We start from the raw sequence: 14448 nt of genomic DNA, 5'->3' as shown, positions 1-14448 counted from the left end.
ACATTGTAATGTTCCATATCAATGTCAGACCTTTGATATTGATATGAGCTATAACTTCTTTATATTTGCTAATCATTGGCCATGCCATAGAATGAGCATTCAGATATGATCCTCAAAGAGGGCCTCATCGCTACAAATGTAAAAAATCATAAAAAGTAGCCTGTTACATTGTACTTGACGTGGATTATACACGAGTATGGGTGTTTGGTCTAGTCTTAAGAAAAAACTCCATTTCTCTGAAAAATTTCTTAGCAAATTCAGCAGGATTTCGATGGGGGGGAACAACTTTTCTTATATATATTATTAGAATTTTTTGACATCATCTTTTTATTAAACTCTAATGTAACATTTAGAAATGTTATTTTAAATGGCTAGGAACAGTGTGAGCTGAGGAGATGGTAACAACATCTAGGAAAGAGCACATGAATGGGCCTGGGGCCTCCTTAGTGGTAGAAGGTGAGACCCACCCCTCCCCACTCCTCGCTGTCACTCAACCTCGATGGGGGAAGTTTAAACAAAACCAAGTTAAAATGCTTTGTATTAAGGAAAATTAAGGTCCCAGTAGGGAGTAGATTGGGGCTTCTTAGACTGGAGGAAAAATGGCAAGACGGAAGAGAAGGTTTGGTAGACTAGGGGGGTCTCTTAGGGAGGGGCACATCAGACCCTGAGGACAGTCAGGACTTCCCCATGCTGCGGTTATCCAAGAAACTGGAGAAGTCTAATTTCAGGAAACATTGAATTTTAATTTTAAGTTGTTTGTTATCTGTGCTCTGCTGTGCTTCCATTCAGCAGCCCTGTGTTGGTGGCATCTCAGGGAAGTTGAAGAAAGTAGGGCAGGGCCCATTGTAGAACAAAGCTCCAGCAGGAACAACCTCAGCCCGCAGAGGCAGGCTGACCACTGCAGGAGGGGAGTAATTCCAGAGAGAACAGTGAATGATGGGAATCCTGGAAGAGAGAAGAATTTCTACAGCTGTGAGGGAAAGGGGTGACATAGAGCATTTTATTTGAGGTATTGAGATAACAGCTGATCCCAGAAGGCTGAAAAACAGAGATTTCAGGAGTGGACAACTCACACTAACATGTAACAATAATCCAAATCAAATGGTAGCCCCCAAATAACTAAAATATTTGAAAATAATTTGTTTTATTACTATCAAAAGTTTAAATAATCAGGGAATGGAGTATTTAATCATCAAAGGTTTTAATCTCAACTTTATAAAATGTACCGAAGCTAGACTATGCTTTTTTTTTTTTTCCCCAAAACTAGAATATTTTTAAGTTGATGAAATCATAGATACGTTACTTATTTTGGGCAACCCACAGTTTCTTAATATAAGCTGAGAATTGTTGTTACAGCAGCCAGCACTAGAGTTTCTCTTGGGTTACAAACTTCCTTTATTCTTTTTAGGCCATTTAAGGTGGGAAGGAGAAGCCCTGAGGGCATGGCACAAAGAAGCCTGTGAAACAGAGTTTTAAATTGTCCACAGAAGAAGTAAAGGGAGTGGGGGTGAGGAAGGGCCATGAGAGAGATGGGGCACCGTGCAGGAAATGAGAAGGTGGACTGAAGAAGATGGAAGGGAGCCACTGGACGGAAAGATGTATTAGTTATCTGTTGCTGCATAACAAATTACCCCAGAATTTAGTGGCTTAAAAAACCAGATATTTATTTTCTCACAGGTTCTGTGGGTCAGGAATCTGGGTGCTGCTTAGCGTGGTGCCTCTGGCGCATGGTCTCTCATGAGGTTGTGGTCCCGGTGTCGGCTGAGGCTGGGGTCTTCTGTGAAGACTCAGTGGGAGAGGATCTGATTCCAAACTGACTCATCCGGTTGTTGCCAGGGTTTGATTCCTCGAGGGCTGGTGTGCTGAGATGTGTGTTTCTCCATAGGCAGCTCACCACATGGCAGCTGGCTTTCTTCAGAGAGAGCAAGTGAGAGTGTGCGCCCAAGACAGAAGCAACAGCCATTCTGTAACCTAATCTAGTACATGACTTCCCATCACCTTTGTCACATTCTTTTTGCTAGAAACAAGTCACTAAACCAGCCCATGTTGAAGGGTAGGACATTACACAAGAGCATGAATACCAGGAGGTAGGGATCATTGGAGACCATTTAGAAGCTTTCTGTCCCAGGTAGCCAATGAGAAATCCTCAGTGGCAGTGTGGCTGGGGGTATTTTAAGAGCAGGGATCATAACTATCGAACTTTCATTGTTTCTAAATCTGCTTCAGCCTCTTAAACATCAACACTGACTCTTGCACTGTCCATCAGGTGTTGGGAGATTGACATATCCCTAGAGGGGGTGGGGTGGGCATGGGAAGGGTGTGGTTGGTGGATAGAGAGTTGGAAGTTTTCAGACTTTGATATTTGTTGTCTCACTCTTTCATTACTGTATTTTCTGAGGCCTTTGGGAACATTCCCCATTAGTGACCATGACTCTATCAGTTCTTTTTTTTTTTGACACAGAGAGAGACAGCGAGAGAGGGAACACAAGCAGGGGGAGTGGGAGAGGGAGAAGCAGGCTCCCCGCTTATCAGGGAGCCCAATGCGGGGCTTGATCCCAGGACCCCGGGATCACGCCTGAGCCGAAGGCAGACACTTAACAACTGAGCCACCCAGGCGCCCCAACTCTATCAGTTCTATTAGACCACTAGCATTCAGAAAAGTTAAAAAATATTATTCATGTTTTTCTAAAACAAACATCTCTTCTTGTGCACTTTTTAAGGTTATTTTTTAAAGAGCTACAAAAAGTAGGTTGTTGTTATTGACAAAGCAATCCACTCCTGAATACATTTACTCTAAAAAAATAGCTTAATCCTAACAGGAAAGGGAAAACCCTATACATACATACATACATACATACATACATACATATATTCATGTCTGAAACCATTTACGCATCTCCCTAAGCAGTACTTTTCTTCCTTAACTGTGTATTTAAGGAATTCCGTCTGCTTCTTTACATTTTCTCCGATGTTGTTAAGGGCAAAATTTACACTAGATTTTAAATTGAAAAACATTCCTCTCATTCCTGCCTTGTTCCATTACTTGATTGATTACATTTTTTTTATCTGCTAATGCTTATCATCCATTCTTAGGAAACACAGTCTCCAGCAGTGATCTATCTTGATCTCTTTATCTGCTGTGTCACAAAGTCACATTACAACAGATTCTTGGTAATCTAAAAAATACCATGATGCTTCTATGATAACTGACAAACCCAGTAAGTAGAATTTCCTGCACCCACCTAACCAGCTCTGCAGAAAAAAAAAAAAAAAGCTAGGCTCCAACCAGATGTTTACCACAGGCTGCTCAAAGCACAGTATGGCCAGCCCGGCTCCCTGGTGTTCCGTGATTTTGTCCTCAGTTTTGTGAGTTTCTGTAATGATCTGAAATAAATTAAAATGTACAAGAAGAGGGGTTTTCAAACATGAGAACCATGAGACGCTAGCACCTAATGGAATAGCACTCAGTAGAGAAAAGCACAACGAGTAAAAGTGCAAGGGCCCCAACTCCCAACATTTAGAGAAGAGGATACTCACCATGCGGTGTGCTTACCTCCACTCAAGAGTCTGTTCCTTTTGCAAGTGATTTCTGTCGTCTATAAAGCTACTGTTTTGCCCTTCTCTAAGCCACCTGAGCCAGTCAAGGACCCACAGGGTATTCTACCTCCTCCAGCGCGTGGTATTTGAGAACAGATCTGGCCTCTGTTATGACCGTTTTGTGTAACCTCAGAAGGGGCGGGAGGAAAGCTTTCGAGAGCCTCTGTCCATCTCCCGTTGAAGCCAGTTTATTCGCCTCGTGCGCAGGGCGCGCTGGAATGTTTGGCAAGTGCAGCGCAGTGAAATGCGTCATTGTGCTGCTCTCCCAGCGCCTGTTTTCCCACGTAGGACATTCAAAATGTTCAGTTCCCTGGAAAATGTTCTAAAGAAGTTTCACTGTATTAGGCTTTGTCTTCTCCTCTTTCACAAAGCAGTCAGCTCTCTGTGGAGAACAGGCTTTCCTTTCCATAGGCATTTCTGTTGGCACCGAGCCACCTAGACTTGAGCTGCGGCCACGGGGCTACGGAGGAGAAAAGCAGGGGGAAGGGACGCCCTACAATCCTCCCCCCCACAATCAATACACAGAAGGATGCCGACTTGAAAATGCCTATCCTTTTGCTCCTGAAAACATTGGCAAAGAAATGTGTTTACAACGATAACTAATAATTATTTTTAAGAAGCGAGATCATTTCCCAAATGATAAAGAATTCAAAAAAATTATTTGACATCAGAATATAAAACAGGAGCTTTTAGGCTGAAATATGTGGTTGGAAATCCTTAAAATATTGATGTCAAATGTTTAAGGTTATGTCACATACGTTCATTAGGCTTAAAAAACTTTCCCGATGACCGATCTTCACGGAAAGAAGTTTTCTGATTATGGGAAATTTATAAAAGTAATAGGGATTTCTGAAAAATTACTGTCAGGAAAGATAAAGTAACTTCAGTTTGTCACATTTCAGTGGATTCTACATTCAACACAGAATAACTTTTTTTTATATTTAGAAAAACAAGACACAGCTGGACCAATTAAGCCTTTTTTTTTTCCTTTCACTACGCACAGAAGTCTGAAAACATTTTTATTGCTTTCCTGAAAGCACCACAATAAATAACTCAAAATTGTTGAGAAGTTGCAAGAAAGAAGCTTGAAATATGGAGATGATATCAAGATTCTCAGAGATCGATTAAAGCATGGAATGCGAACCAAGTGATTTTAAACACACTCACTTATGTGATCCCAACTTGGGATTTTCAGTCAACTTTTCTTGAAAGTATTTGTTCTTTAGAATGTTTTGAATTTTTATGATTCTTGGGGAATATTGGTCACCTGTTGTCAATTTTTTATATTAGGTCAGGATCTACTCAAAAATGAGTTAAAAGCCACATGAATTTTGTGTCTGTCTGGGAAATAAGGTTTGACTTCCACAGATGTTATAGAGATCCCAAATATACACTGCAGTACATCACTGATATTTTCCCTGTCACAGAAGAGACAAAAGTACTTTTGATACCAGGGAGGTCTGGGTAGGGAACCGGCACTGAGGTAAAGCCTACTTTTGACTCGTAGAATTAAAGCTTCTTGATAGACACAAGGCAATCTTTTGACAACACATCAAGTGACTTAGACATTATTTTAAAAATTGTGCCTTGCTAAAAAGATGCCCTGAAGTGTGAACACATTGGTCTGGCCCTGTCCTGCTTTTTTTTTTTTGACCCAGCTGGGGAAGCAGTGGAAATAAAGTTAACGGTGGCATTAATCAAACATCTCTTAATTTTGACAGCATCTGGATTTCATTCTTCTTACTGGGTGGCACTACCACTGATCTGTTTTATTTTTTGACTGTGCTTACTGATAACCCTGTCAGGGTTGAGAAGTAGAACAACAGGTTGACCACTTAACTTTAGTGTTGGTCTGCTGAACTGAATGGGAGAGAGAAGTGACTGCATTTTTAATGAACATGTATGAAGTTCATGGTGGTATGAGTATAATAATAATTAAAAAGGGGGGATGGGAAAGAAAGGAGTGTGATTTAGGAGAATTTACAGATTCAGATAGCCTTAAGAGTAGAAAAATATAAACAATTTTATCTTTAAAGTTGTAAAGAGGCTTCCGAGGAAATGCTATTCCAAGAAAATGCTACTCTTTGCATTTTCTTACAGAAACATAAAAACAAATGGCTATAGAATAGGGTAACAGTTTTAGTAAATGTGGTTTGAATTATGTTCAGACAAATGCAAAGCGATATGTTTTCTGGGAGAGGTGTCTAGTACGTAGATTTTGATGTTCCTTGAAACTGTTTAAGATTTGATCTGGGCTTTTGGGAGGAGCTTCATCCTTCTTGCAAGTCTAATACCACTAGACTCTAAGCTTACTCAGAAGAAAAGATTACCACCACCATTTCCTGTGCCTCCCCCCACAGTGCCTGCTACTTCATCCACAATAGGAGCTAAGAAATATTGTTGCCTCAGTTACTGAAGGGTCACATTCAAAAGCACTTTCATTGGCAAAAGCAGAGTAAGCCCATCTACACTACGGTTATTTCTAACATCTCTTGCTGCTAATTAATGAAATCATATCTGCCATGAGATGTCACGTCTATTTAGAGTGGTGGAAATAGAATCTCTTTTACTGCCATTCTCCTTCCACCATTTGTTTCCATAATCGCAAAAGCGTCTGCCCAGTATTCATTACTCAGGTTTTCTTCCCAGCACAGTAAAACCGTCTGCAATGTCAGAAGAGATGTGTTAAGCTCTAGTACCCAGCTGTGTGCTGAAATACAGTCAACCACTGGCGTGCTTATCACAGTTTCTTTGTGGTCCATTACTCTCTTTTGCATTACTATTGAATATTTACTAAGAGTGCCCGTCAGCTCCATCCTTTCATTTCCTCTCCTTCGAAGGCAGTGCCCTGGTGGTGCATGGCTTGTCCTCGCCCTTCCTTGCCCTTCCTTCCCTGCCCCCATGCCTTCTAGCTGTCTACTCTCTAGCTCCCTCCAGTTCAAGCTGCTGAAAAACCAAACACAACGTTTCCCCTGACACCACTTGATTCCCAATGGAACCCCCTCCCCGCAAAGAAAAAGTGAAAATGACTCAGATGGAGGGAAATAGACAGAAAAGATGAGGAATCCAGCGGCGGATATTCAGACCAGGTGAGAGTCTGTTGGAGAAAAAGGAGCAGAAGACAGTGACATCACCTTTCCACTCTCTCTGGGAATAAGTCTGGGAAGGAGCCAAGTACACAGATTTAAGGCAGAGGTCTCACACTGGTGGCTGGCGTGCTGGGTTTGCACAAGGTGTCGATTTCATTTCTTTCTCAGATGCACCAATATTAAAATATCAGACTTGGTCTACAAATCTACGTGTCCAGATTCTCTTGAAAAATCGGAAGACCTGGACCCGCATTGCAATGCTTCTCATGCCCCGTGATTTAAAGAGACCCTGAAAAGACAAAACAAAGCCACACAATTCTGGCACACAGTAAAAGATTTATCTCCCCGGGTGCCATGACCTGCAACTACTTGGTTGTGCAGGTACAGCAGACTGAGAATGGGGAAAGGTTTTGGGCTTAGAACTCAGCTCCTCCACTTACTAACCGCAGAACCTTCTCAATGTGAGCCTCACTCATTCTCTTCTGTAGACATGGTAGTGATGCTGCTATTTGTCTTCACTTGGTTGTCCTGAGGATCAAATTAAAAGACAACAACAACAAAGGATTTGAGTGAAAGTGCTGAATATGCACAACATTGCAGGGCAACTAGTTTTCATTGTTCAACTTTTTGGGGTTGTGGCATTTACTCTATGTGAAATCGTTTAAAATACAAATAGACATGGATGGGGAATATATTGATTTACGAATGCGTAATAACACCCAGGAGGACACAAGGATGGCTGTGGGCCAGTTAGGGGCCCTTAGGCACGGGACCCAGCCCCTCATATTCCTGGGTTCCCTGAGCCCTCATCTGCTTGTTTCAGATCCCATCCAGGGATCTAGAGTGGTTCCTGAGAACTTGAAGTATGTTCTGTTTCTGAATACCTCTCCATTTAAAGCCATTTCTGGAAGATACAGACCACACTATTCCCTTCCTCAGGATTTTGTTCTCAGCAGATTGAAGCCATGAATGGCACAGGATCGGACAGCAGAGATTTTCTTTCCTTTCTTCCTCCCTCCCTCCTTCCCTTTTTTCTTTTCTTCATCAGAAACAAATTCATACTGTAGCAGTTTTTATTCCAGTGTATCATCATTCCAACTCAACTCTTTCTTTAAAATTCATAAAATAACGATCTTCCTTCCCATTCCTATCCCTTTCACATTTTACGTGTTTGCAGGAAATGCAGCCCTAACTTCTAACAATTCAGAGAAGCCAGGGATCGTGTTTCCATGTTCTACAAGCCCATTCTGGCTGCCACTGTCCCTTTTCACTCCACACCTCAGTTGTCTCTTATGCTAACACCTCTCCCCAATCCACTTCCCTCCCCAAACACAGACACATGCTTCCCTCATATTCCTCTTCTAACAGAAAGCTGTTGTGTTTAACAGTCTTTACTGAAGGATAGGTGGTCGCAAAGGGACATTATACGTTGAATGGAAAACAACTTGAGACTTACGTTTTAAAAATCTTGTTTGTGGAGGACAGTGGGCATCCCCTTCTGAGCACCCCTCCAGCCTGCCTCTGTCCTCCGGCTGAGCTGCTGGGTCTCTGAAATCCTATCTCCTCATTGTAGGAGCTGACATCTTTCAGGGTCTTATTGCCTAGCACCCCCCCAACCCCTTCCCTCACCACTCATACAGAAAATGCTTCAAACCATAATAATCTCTACAGCAAGCTCTCTGCTCCCACTGGAGACAGCATTTTTAATTATCGAAGAGAATATTGAACACCCCAGGCTGAGGCATCTCTATTTATCTCTATTTCACTTATTCCCTTAGTTCAAGCTTCCCCAAGAAAGTCTGCGTGTTTAAAAAGGCTTATCAAAGCAACCCTCCCCCCGCCCCCATGAAGTTTGAGTTTGCCTAAAGACCGCATCTAACGTCAGCAGAAATGTTGAGGTCTGGGGTCACAGCATTTGGATGCTGTTCTATTTCAGGACAGACCCCAGGCTTCCTTAGACCTCCTTACTGAAGGGCACATTATCAGGAAATACCTGAAGGATTCAGGGAGAAGACAAGCAAGTACTGCCCCGCTACGGCACAAAGGTCTGTGGCCCGGCCTGCAGGACAGATGTGTGTGCGGGATGCTCCCTAGTACGCTGATGACACTGTCTGACTCTTCCCTGTGCTTCTTCCTTTTGAGAATTTCCAAATGCCATAGGAAACGGAACCATATGAGAAAAACACCGCAGCCAGAAGCATTCGCATTTGTAGCTTCTGGTGTCACAAGGAATTAAAAAAAGTCTCCAAGGGCGAGGTTTATAAGGTAAGCATGGGTTTCGAGTATGTTCCGATCAGGTTCTAAATTTCAGGATGGAGAGAAGAGAAGAAGGAAGGTGTCCTTCTCCCCTGAGGACTGTGTGTTTTTCAAGCAAAGGGTAAAGAAAGCTTTTCCTGCAAAGTTTGGCTTCCAGCTCCCATTATAAATTTATGCCACTGACATTGAACAATACGTTATTCACACCTGCGTCAGACAGGGGAGGAGCCGCTTGTCTCAGCTTAGACCTCACCATGCTCACCAGTGTTCCAACACCTCCCCCTCGTCCCCGTTCTTCATTTCCTTTCTCGCTCCCAGAGGTATGTTGTATTTCATTTTAAAGTGCTTAGGGACTACAGCAATATGCACTATATAAATAATAAATGGAATGCAATAGAATTGAAATAGTCTTGGACCCCTGACTTTGGCTTATGTCCCAAAACAGGCAGATTTAGACATGCAAAAGCTGCTTCTCTGACAGGCTAGGTTTCCCCCTCCCTCCCTTTCTTAAAACTGTCATTTCATTTACTTATTGGGATTTTTGTGTGTCTGTTTGGAGGTTAGGGGAAGTTCATAGCCTCCCATCTCTGTTGTTTGTGGTGGATGTGTTCAATGTGGAATGTTACTGCATATGGAAGAGAAAGACTACAGGCAGAGAAGGGAGAAAAGAGAAAAAAGCATGGCATCCGATAGGGTAGAATTAGATAAACCAACAATAAACACAGGCTTATTTTGTGCCAGGCGTAGTGCTTGGGTGAGGGAGGGATACGAAGAGCATTGAGACATGCACTCTGTTTCGAAAAGGTCTATGACGCCCCATATACAACCGTCACATACACCAACTGTGATAAATGCTAGAAGCGAGATGGTGGCAAAGGAAAAGTTCATTTCAGTTGGGGAGATCAATCTGGAAAAGCTTCTTATTTGGGTGGTGAGTAGGATTTTGGAGGCATTCGATGGAAAAAATAGAATAAGCAGAGGTGTAGAAACAGAAGAGCGACAGGTGGGCGTGGGGATCCATGGTGGGTGGGGTAAAGAGGGCTGAGCCCAGATCCAAGAGGAAAGAAAGAAAGGAGTTCACATTAAGGAGGCCCTTCATTCTGGGCCCTTTGAAATGAATTCTCATCTAATCTTCTAAACAGCCTTGTAAATTAGATACTATTGTTTTCACCGTGCAGATAAGCAGTTTGGAAGGTTAAGTATTAGCACAGGGATGGGACCCGAACCTGGGGGCTCGGAGTCTGTGGCTTGTGCCCCCTCCTGAGTATTGCTGCTATCAGTAGGTTCTTTCTATTGTGTTAGAGCCACAGTTTAGGATTTGGGATTTGTCTGTAGACCAATTGGAGCTATTGCAAATTTTTTCAGGAAGGGAGAAATACAATCAGAACAGAACTTTAATATGTTCAGGTCTTACATTTAACAAAGGGCCTCTAGAACAGGGGGCAAGGTGGGGCGGTTAGTAGGTAAGGAGGAGTGGCTCTCATTTCCTGACTGCCCTTTTATGATATCTGATAACTGATAATCTGATAGAAGGTTTTATAAATCATTCCCTAATAATCTGAAATTAATCTTAGTTTTTTTAATAATCCGATGTGTGCAGCAGCTGAAGTGACTTTTTTCTTTTTATTTGGTTCCCCAAAGATGAATTACATCAAAGACACCTGTTCCAAACTTAGTGCAAATTAAAATCACTAAAACATTCATTCAGTGCTAGAGAACTCTGCATGGCTGATGGTAGAGAAACTAGAAGGATCATTTGAAAAAAGTAATTTGAAATTCAAGATCAAGTCCTAAAAATGTTAATTTTGGGAAATTTAGAGTAAGACAATATTTCAGTTGAAGAAAACTGTGTAACCAAACATATTTATTGTCTCATTATATTATTTTTATTATGGAATAATAGAAAATAAATGATAGGAGTACATTCACTTAATAAGATATTATGGATTTATTAAAATGAAAGATATCAGCACCATGTCAGAATATGGAAATATTTATGCTGTAATATTACATAAAAAAACTGAGTATATGATTATGATTTTTTTAATTTTTAAGGGGGGGCAGGCAGAGGGAGAGAGAGAAAGAGAATCTCAGGCAGGGTCCAGCCCAGTATGGAGCATGACATGGGGCCTGATCTCACGACCCTGAGATCATGACCTGAGCCAAAATCAAGAGTCGAACGCTTAACTGCTGAGCCACGAGGTGCCTTATAATTTTTTAAAAATCACTATATCTATTAGGAACTACAGAAGAGTGATATGTAAAATGGTCCTTGTATTGGCTTGGGCTTTTTTTTTTCCTTTGAAACTCTTGTTTTGTTATTTTGAACAGTTTCTAGTGGTATTATTTTCTAAATGTCATGGTTGCCGGCAATGGCAACTGTGTGGAAGGGGACAGAAAACCTATCGCTAAGAATAGTAATATCAACATAAAAAAATGAAACTTTGCCATTTGCAATGACGTGGATAAACTAGAGGGTATTATGCTAAGCAAAATAAGTAAATCGGAGAAAGACAATTATATGATTTCACACATATGTGGAATTAAGAAACAAAACAGAAAATCATAGGGGAGGAGAGGGGAAAATAAAACAATATGAAACCAGAGAGGGAGAAAAACCATGAGAGATTCTTAATCATAGGAAACAAACTGAGGGTTGCTGGAGGGGAGAGAGAGTTGGAGGGATAGGGTAACTGGTGATGGACATTAAGGAGGGTATGTGATGTAATGAGCACTGGGTATTATATACAACTGATGAATCACTGAACTCTACCTCTGAAACTAATAATACACTGTGTGTTAATTAATTGAATTTAAATTAAAAAAATAAAAAAAGAATAGTAATATCAAATCACAACTGACATTTTTTATGCTAAGTACTAGCAAAAGAAACACAGTTTTTGTTTTATTTTGCTCTTCATCACTGAATATTTATATTGTTAAACCAGAAGTATTTCATATTGAATGACGGCAAGATACAAAACTTCCTTTTTAAAATACATGTCTTGCTGTGCCTGGGTTGCTCAGTCAGTTGAGCATCTGACTCTTGGCTTCAGCTCAGGTCATGATCCTGGGGTTATGAGATCGAGCCCAGAGTGGGGCTCCATGCTTGGTGGGGAGTCTGCTTGGGGTTTTCTCCCCCTTTTCCTCCCCCGACTCGCACATGCTCTCCCTCCCTCTCTCTCTAAAATAAATCTTAAAAAAAATAAAATGTATGTTTTGTATTTATAATTAGGGAAATATTCACTTTACATTTCTCAATTGTGTGTGTCTTCATCTGTCTGAATATGTTTAAGGGCAGCTTTGCCTAATGGGAGAGAAATGGATAAGCACTTTAAAGTCTCTTTCAGGTATACGATTCTGTGACTATCATTCTAGAAATTTACAGCTATTACAGGATAAAGAAAATAAATAGCTGTAAAGGAAATAATGGAAGCATGGCTAAGACTGGCTTATTTCTAGATAAAAGCATAATTATAATACAGAGGACGATATACCTTTTTTATTTTAATTGGCACATTTATGGAGGTGTATAATATAGGAATAACTGAAATAATAACTTGAATAGTATTTTATAAAGCACATACCCATTATCTTTACAGTTTTACATAAAGTAAAATACTGATCCACAAATGGCTAATAATACCTTTAATTTGCTTTCCCACTTTAAGTTTAGGATAATCATTGTAACAAAAATACAGTAGTTAAAAAAAAGTCTAAGTCAAATGTCATTGTGATTGGTACTTTACAGAATAATACGTCTTGAACATAGACCTAATCTGTGAGAGTTTATGTTCTAAAATGGATAGCATGAATGTAGACATATATCATAGGAGAGCTCAGTAAAATGAAGAATGAAGAGAGAAGAGATAATAGCATGAGTTGAAGGGTGCTGCTAGGAGACACATATGAGTTGCAAATGTAACACAGAGTAACTGTTTCGTATGCATTGGAATTCTATAAGAGGCTGGGATTAATGTCTGTTCTTTGTCACAGACCTCAGACAGCAAGTTTTCCTGAGGTTCCATATTCTGAAATATGAATGTGAATCTAGTAGTGATAAAATATGGGATCAATTATTTTTAACATACCGTAAAAGTTGATGAATTGATTTTAAAATGCAGATGAGTCTTGTGAATGCATGCATGGGGCAATGGGGGAGAGATACTTTGTGAGCCGGGAGGGGAGACCATCACAGGGTTGATTGATGAGACATAGCTGACTGGCTTTCAAAAGGTGGGGCAGGGGGCTGGAATGGCTCTGTCCCTCCCCGTGAGAGGTATACAAATATTGGGTACTTGGCCATGGAAGCTGAACTCAGAGATTCTTTGCACTGAGAGAAAGCACACGGGCGGAGCACAGAGTACTCTCCAGTCATGTTAAGGCCCAGTTTAGATCTAAGGTGACGCATCAGGGGCCCCACCAGGTACAGAGCTCAGCACAGTAAATCCTGCCATAGGTGGGGTGTCCAAGACTCCTGCCAGGCCTGACTGTTGAGCAAAGGACCACCACTTGGGTGGGCCAGGTTACGTTTCCATAGGAATGGAGACTATGTTCTGAAATTGCCATAACAGGGACAAAGAGAAGATTTCTGATTCTACTAGCCAGCCCAAATAAGAGAATGGACTCAGGAGTCAAACCTTTAGTGAGGAGTCCATTTACCGTGTTGGGACAAAGGGACCCGAGTTCAAAAACCTAGTGGAGAGAGCAGGGGTGCTGTTTCCCAGTAGCCCAACAAGGAGATGCGTACTAAGTGCCTAGTGAGGATCTTGGTACTTGCTGCCCAAATCAGGAACTAAAGTGGAGCCGAGCCTAGAACGGTGTCAGTGGACTGGCTCTTATGGCAGTTGTAATTCACTGTCCCTGGAGCCGGAACCGGAAGTCCAATGTTTAAAACTGGGGACTAAGCAAGAAAAAATGTTACCCTCCTAGACATTGGAAGAAACTTCTTAACAATAGTGGCTTGAATAAGGGATAGTGGACAGAGATAGTGTAGACCAGGAAGATAAGGCATTTTCCGAATAGTTGTATCTGGAAGGGGCTGTGAACACTTAAAAATCTGAGGGACTTTGGGGTAGCCAGAGAGGTGGGGTCTGCAGTGTCATCCTGGGATTTAATCCTGTGCAAAATGCACCAACTTGTGACGTTCCTTAACCATATGTAAATTCTAGAGTAATATTAAATTATGTAACATATCTGAGGATGCTGACCACGGGGGACAAGTTGGGAGGAAAGGAATGCAGCCCCAAAACAACAGAAATAAACTGGAGGCTCTGAAGTTTGACCCCTGTTGGGAGAATCCCCCCGCTGCGCAGACCCCAGCTGAGAGAGCTGGGCCCAGGCCTGTGTGTCTCTCCCCAGCCCCTTGGAACCCACAGGCCTGATGCCCAGAGGCCTCCATCCTCCTCCTGGAACACACACATTTGCCTCACCCCGAGACCAGGGATGGTATTCCGGGATGCTCCTTCACAGTGGGCGGGGAGAGATCTTGGAATGGAGTCCCCCA

General features: G+C 41.7%; 1 long non-coding RNA gene across 1 annotated transcript; it reads right to left on the bottom strand.

Annotated features, from left to right (window-relative positions):
- Positions 1-335: 335 nt before the first annotated feature.
- Positions 336-4112, bottom strand: LOC102742697 (uncharacterized). Its single transcript, XR_004077766.2, has 3 exons — positions 3554-4112; positions 3243-3384; positions 336-1912 (listed from the first exon to the last, which is right to left on the bottom strand). It is a non-coding gene; the product is annotated as an uncharacterized LOC102742697 (long non-coding RNA).
- Positions 4113-14448: the final 10336 nt, after the last annotated feature.

This window comes from Leptonychotes weddellii, chromosome 2, assembly GCF_054177405.1.
Source record: "Leptonychotes weddellii isolate Sample4059 chromosome 2, ASM5417740v2, whole genome shotgun sequence".
Taxonomy (NCBI): Eukaryota; Metazoa; Chordata; class Mammalia; order Carnivora; family Phocidae; genus Leptonychotes; species Leptonychotes weddellii.
Note: the sequence above shows the minus strand (reverse complement) of the source record. Positions and strands in the feature narration are given on the sequence as shown.